The sequence below is a fragment of the Rhipicephalus microplus genome, chromosome 2 (genome assembly GCF_043290135.1).
Source record: "Rhipicephalus microplus isolate Deutch F79 chromosome 2, USDA_Rmic, whole genome shotgun sequence".
Lineage (NCBI taxonomy): Eukaryota > Metazoa > Arthropoda > Arachnida > Ixodida > Ixodidae > Rhipicephalus > Rhipicephalus microplus.
The window spans coordinates 94,119,598-94,125,271 of NC_134701.1; the positions used below are offsets into that span (position 1 = coordinate 94,119,598).

At 41.1% G+C, this 5,674-nt stretch overlaps 1 long non-coding RNA gene across 1 annotated transcript; it reads left to right on the top strand.

Annotated features, from left to right (window-relative positions):
• The first annotated feature begins 2,197 nt into the window (after positions 1-2,197).
• LOC119170794 (uncharacterized) lies at positions 2,198-4,624 on the top strand. Its single transcript, XR_005109739.2, has 2 exons — positions 2,198-2,442; positions 4,196-4,624. It is a non-coding gene; the product is annotated as an uncharacterized LOC119170794 (long non-coding RNA).
• Positions 4,625-5,674: the final 1,050 nt, after the last annotated feature.

Here is a 5,674-nt window from a genome sequence, read left to right on the forward strand (position 1 = left end):
CGCTAAAATGCATGGCGGTGCGGCAATTGTCACCGCCAAATCTTAGATCTATATTTTTTTCAGGTGATAACGTGAGTGAGTGAGTGAGTGAAAAAACTTCACTTGGTCCAATATAAGCCCTCATACCCCTGCCCAAAGTACAGTACATCAAAATGAGAAATATTCACCAGGAACTTGTGTTCGACCTTATGTGGACACACCGCAAATAAAATATAAGCCACAGAATAGCAGAACCAACTTTGTTATGCTGCTACACAACAGTACCATACGTATAAACACACATAACTACGAGGATAGGCAAAGCAATGTTCAATACATAAAGTTATATAGATTACGTCTTAGCTAGACGGTTCTATCATGTTCGGGTTCGCTTGCAATGCAGATATGCTGCGTCCTCGTCACAGGCTGCCTAACTTAAACTAAATCGTGTCGTTTTGTATTAAGAAAAGGCGGCAATTAGAACAATTTTAAAACGCGCTGACGGAAGCGCTACTGTCGACCACATTTCTTTTTTGCATCATGTATTGTCTGCCATTGATCGCCATCCTTATCGCGGGAATATGTGAAAAATCCCGTGTGGTGAAGAGGCCGGCGAAAATCGAGTGCTACAAAGTAATATTGACCATCTGCCGCACGTTAAGGTGCATAGAAATATGCAAACAATAACACTAAGATTCTTCTCCCGTAGCACTGGAGCCTCTTTTCAGCTAGTCGAGCACCCGTCAATTTAGCAGTGAAGGGCTTTAGCTGTCGGTGTACCGAGGCATTTGTTGATTAAATTTTAGTAAGTGTTCACTATTGCAGGCTAACATTGGTCATCTGATAGTATAACACCAACATTGTGTTCACAGGCTGTGCGCTGAGCCCTTTCCAAGTGTGGTTCAGATCGTTCGGTAGTTGCACCTTGTCATCCAGTGTCCTCCCCCTCACACGCTTTATAGTTTCTTTATTGTCGTATTAGTTATCTGAACAGCATGATATTGTAAATATTGGTACTGAAACGCACATTTAAATGTGGTGTAATCATTTCTAGACAGTGCAATTTCCACTCAGATAAATATGCCGTACTAAGTAGTGTGAGTGGTATAAATGTGATATTAGCACAAGAACAAAGATTGGGTGCCTGATAAAGTAAGATATCTCCCTCATTTCGGAAAAAGGGGGGGTTGGTTCAAGAAATATTCGGCAGGCCATCCTGACTCATGTGCTTTTGTAGTTATTACCATCACAAGACCATATACACGGCATAAATACTGTTCATTTGGCTCACTCATTTGTTTTAAGTAGTAATAACGATAGCTACTGAAGCAAGGGGGGCTGTTGGCAATGGCTCTAAAGAAGGGTGATGGTCCTATCACCCCCTTCCTTTAGATAGGCCGCTGTCCGTTATTGACTTCGTTTGAAAGCTGGATTCAAATATCCTATTGATCTACATTCACATGATTTAGTATAATAAATGCTGCACCACTACTATACCCCCTCCTATTAGAATCTTCTTTTCGCTGCTTACAATTAGTTGCTCGCTTTTGGTTAGTAGCCAGCGTGTCCTTTTCTTTCCTAACATTGCACCAGAAAAGTTCAATTTATGTTTGCGGCATTCATGTGTGATTCGTTCACTACTGCTACTCCTAAGACGCTAAGGGGTGACAATGCTGAAATCAGTCTACAGAGTTTAGAACGTACCTTCCAAAGAAATATTTCCCATGTGTCCTCCTCCCTTGCAATCTCAGCCAGACACACTGCATTGGTGACGCATTTTCTGTCTGCATTTCACTTTTTCTTCTAGATTCTGTGTAATATTTACCTGGTGATATAACTTCCTTCCTGGCTGGTTGGTTGCAAAGGGCCATATTACATTACTGGAAAACAGAGCTCTACACACAACGCACTTTGCTTGCTGTCATAAAGTGACTTCAGACAGACGCTGTAGTATTATTATCTATATTGGCGTGATAAAACAGCACCAACTTTTGTTTTTATATTTTCTATTTCGCTTTCGCAAGGGGTGTGAATAGCTCTATCACACTAAAAAAGCGTTGTAAAGATAAGTGAGGTCACTACGCCTGTCATTCTCCACCTGACGCTCAAATTTCGCTGCCGTTGCTTGGCTGGTAGGTGATGGAATCACACCGGACACAGCCGGACATTGTTAAATACGTCAAACGGGGGGGGGGGGGAATCGAAACCTTCCTCCCGAAGTAAACACGCATCGTAAGCTCCAGGAGCTAAACAAGGCTGCCAACCAGAGAATGGTACGCTTTACCATAGCTTGTTCCCCTCTTTGTTTTGGCTGTGACCCTCTCCCGGCAACGCCATCTTGGGGCTTAATTTTCTGAGGGGAAGAAAGAAAACGTCGGAGGCCTATATAAGGCCCACTGACACGGGAAAAAGCAAGTTCCCTTGAACCGGTCCGCATAAGATACGTACAGCTCCTTTGCACAGGTGCGTATAGGCAAGTTTTTATTATTTCCTAGCCCAGCAAATTCAATCTCGCATGGAAAAAAGTGACTTTACTTATAATATTTTCCCTCCATAGAGTGTTTAAATGTGTTACGCTGTATAACTATGCTCAAGGAAATGTCGTGCAAGCTTCTTGTTTACCTGTATGTACTCAGTTTGAAAAGACATGTTGAGACAGTGCCATGAGTTCGCTGGTAAACTAAATATACTTCACTGCTACTTGTCTAGTGAAGAATGGAAAATGAACAATTACGTTTGTAAGGTTACTGATGAAGATTTCCCTTTAGTCACCAAGGGTCATCGTGGAAAGTAGTGACGATATTGCGTATTTATTGTAGCATGTGTCTTAGACCTATTGAAACAGATGTAATTTTCCCACTTAAACTGTCATAGTTACAACAATGTGTATCTCCAATATGAAGAATACAATGCCACAGATGCAAAAATATTTTCAGAACACGTGATTCAAGTTATTACTTCACCATGAGTTGTTGTCAAAACAGAATATTTTGTGTCATTTTTGTCAGTTGTTTTATGCGAAAAAAATTGTTATAACCCGCTCAAAATGCAACCAACATTTCAGGACGTTCTGAACGCGCATTCGAGATAGTTCTCTCAAGTACAGTACTTAAAGAGCTGGTCTCTATGTTAGCCTGGTAGTAAACAATAACATGAAATAATAATAACATTACAAATGAAGACGACTAACCTACAGTACAATAAAATGCGAAAAATACCATTATTTTATCACCGATATGCTTAACCAAAGAAATCCTTCGAGTTGCCTCATGCAGTGATTATATGTCACTGTTTCCCATTGACGTGTTTGCTTTCGTCATATCTGCGAAAAGATGCATCTTCTTCTAATATTGTGCCTTCAGGGAACAAAGAAATGGTTCGGCATCCTGGGAAACAAATCACGGGGAAACGAAAGGCCATAAACTTTTTTATTTGTATAGCCATTTCATGAGAGCAAACTTGTTTTTTTTTATTCAGCGCATGCATTCTGAATTGTACGTAAGGAAAAATGTATTGAAATTAAACATTGTAATACTTCCTTGGGACCATGCTCAGCCTCAGCATTCTTTTTGATATTCCAAATGTTCTTATGGTGGAGCAGGTTCTCGTTCAGCCTTGATGATGAGTCATACGCAGTACATGCGCTACCAGCCTGGCCTGCCAAGTGCTACGCTGTCATTCACTAGGTCATACTCGCATTATCGTTTTGCCGCAAATTTGGCTCCTGAGTACCACTGAGCGTATGCTATAAAGAAAGTAACCCTGTCTAGGAAAGTATCAGGAATTCGGTGACCTTGTACAATTCAAGAAAAACCACTCCTTGAGCTCATAATGTTTGTGACACATACACTTCCATTACGCTTCATGATGTCTTCAAGACACGTATTTAGGTCAGCTTATTTGTAAAACTTCATGCTACCAATCTACGATATACAATCGTAAAACGTTGGTCTAAATGGCCCAATTACATCACTGAAGCAGCAAACATGGACATATACGATGGGTCAGCACTCGTCCTGCATGTTGCTGCTTTTCTTGTCTACTCGGTTCACACTGCTTCTACGATTGAATCTTCGATACCGTGACCTCTACCACTTTATACAGGCCGTAACATTTTCTACGTTAGGCTGCACTTATAAATCCCGCAGTTCTTGTTTTTTTTTTGTCACTTGATGAATGATCATTTTTTTTCTTTTTTGCTTATTTGTATACGCAGGTATCATGATTAGCCAAAGGATCATCATTGTAGCCGTCATGGTCGTGATCTTTATGATTGCGATGGCCACCGCTCAATTCGGCCCTGTCTACCCTCCTGGCTATGGAGTCGCCGCGCAACCCGCGCAACCGGTGCAGCCAGTGTACGCCGCAGTACCTGTACGGCCAATTTACAAGGGACCCTTCGGAGGCATGAGCCCATACGCCTACGGACTTGGACGGCGCTGAGCTATTCTGAGTAACCAGGGCCACTGCGCGCGCGCCGGTTAATCAAGAAATAGACTCCACGGATATGTTCATGCAAACACATTGAATCTTGTCCAGCCTCACAATTAGGCATCCAGACGATTTGCTCCAGAATCAGTCGTTTATCTTGTCTGCTTTGTTGGCGAAGTTCTGACGATGTTTTATTAAACAAATCAATGCGTAACTTTTTTTCTCTGAAGCCACTTTGAATTCATATGGCGTGTGTATGGGTGAATGAACCAAATATGGAGAAACTTACAGTTTTAAGCCAACTCTCGTGCCGTGTGCTGGCATGTGTCGTTGCAACCATGCGCATAGGAATGTATACTAGTAGCAGAGATAGAAAACGAAAACAGCAATTTTTCATTCATAGGGCATTTTAGAAAATGTGTGACAACTCAACAAATGCACCACCTTTCAACAGACAATTCTGAGGGCGCTTTCTGCTTCTTCGCGGATTATAGAACTTTTCTGGTACTGCCATACTACCTTCCCGCGCTGCATTACTGGGTCAAGCAATGAATGCTTACGCGATTTTTCTCATGGGTTCTTCTTGAATTCTCAAAACCTATATATTCCAGTATTTGTTTTTTTTTTCGCTTTGCTTCCACAAATGTATGCTTCCTATCTCGTACAGCTAGCGTATGTAGACACGGCCTTAGTAACAAAAGTCATGATCTCCGAAGGCAAACGAAAGATGTCTTCATATACTGTTCTATGCTATCACTGATCTAGCCAGATGGATTACTGTCTGCGCAAAATAATGGTTGATCAGAATGGGTATAAGTCTAGTTTTCAGAAGCAATGCTTAAAAAATGACTCAAAAATGGCTTGCAATTCTAGAAGTGATCTCTAAACTTTCTATGGAGAAATTATGGATACCACTCCGAAAGTGTTTCCACACACTGAATTATCAAATCACATTTATAAAATTAGTAATCATCATTATCATCATCATCATAAATTAGTAATCATCATTATCAAATTAGAATTATCAAATTAGTAATCACATTTGGTGTGCTTATCTCAGCTAGCAATCCAGAATTCGACCTCCTGTCTGAGCGCATGCAGCTTTGGTTTATCCAGATTCAATTCCACGGAAGCTTACGTCGCCCTACTGGTGGCGTCATCGAGATATCTGCCTGCAAGCAGGTAACAAAAAAAACATCTACAACACTGTCGTGTATCAGAATGGTTTCATGAAAGCAGCAATAGTCAAATGAACTGCTTCCTG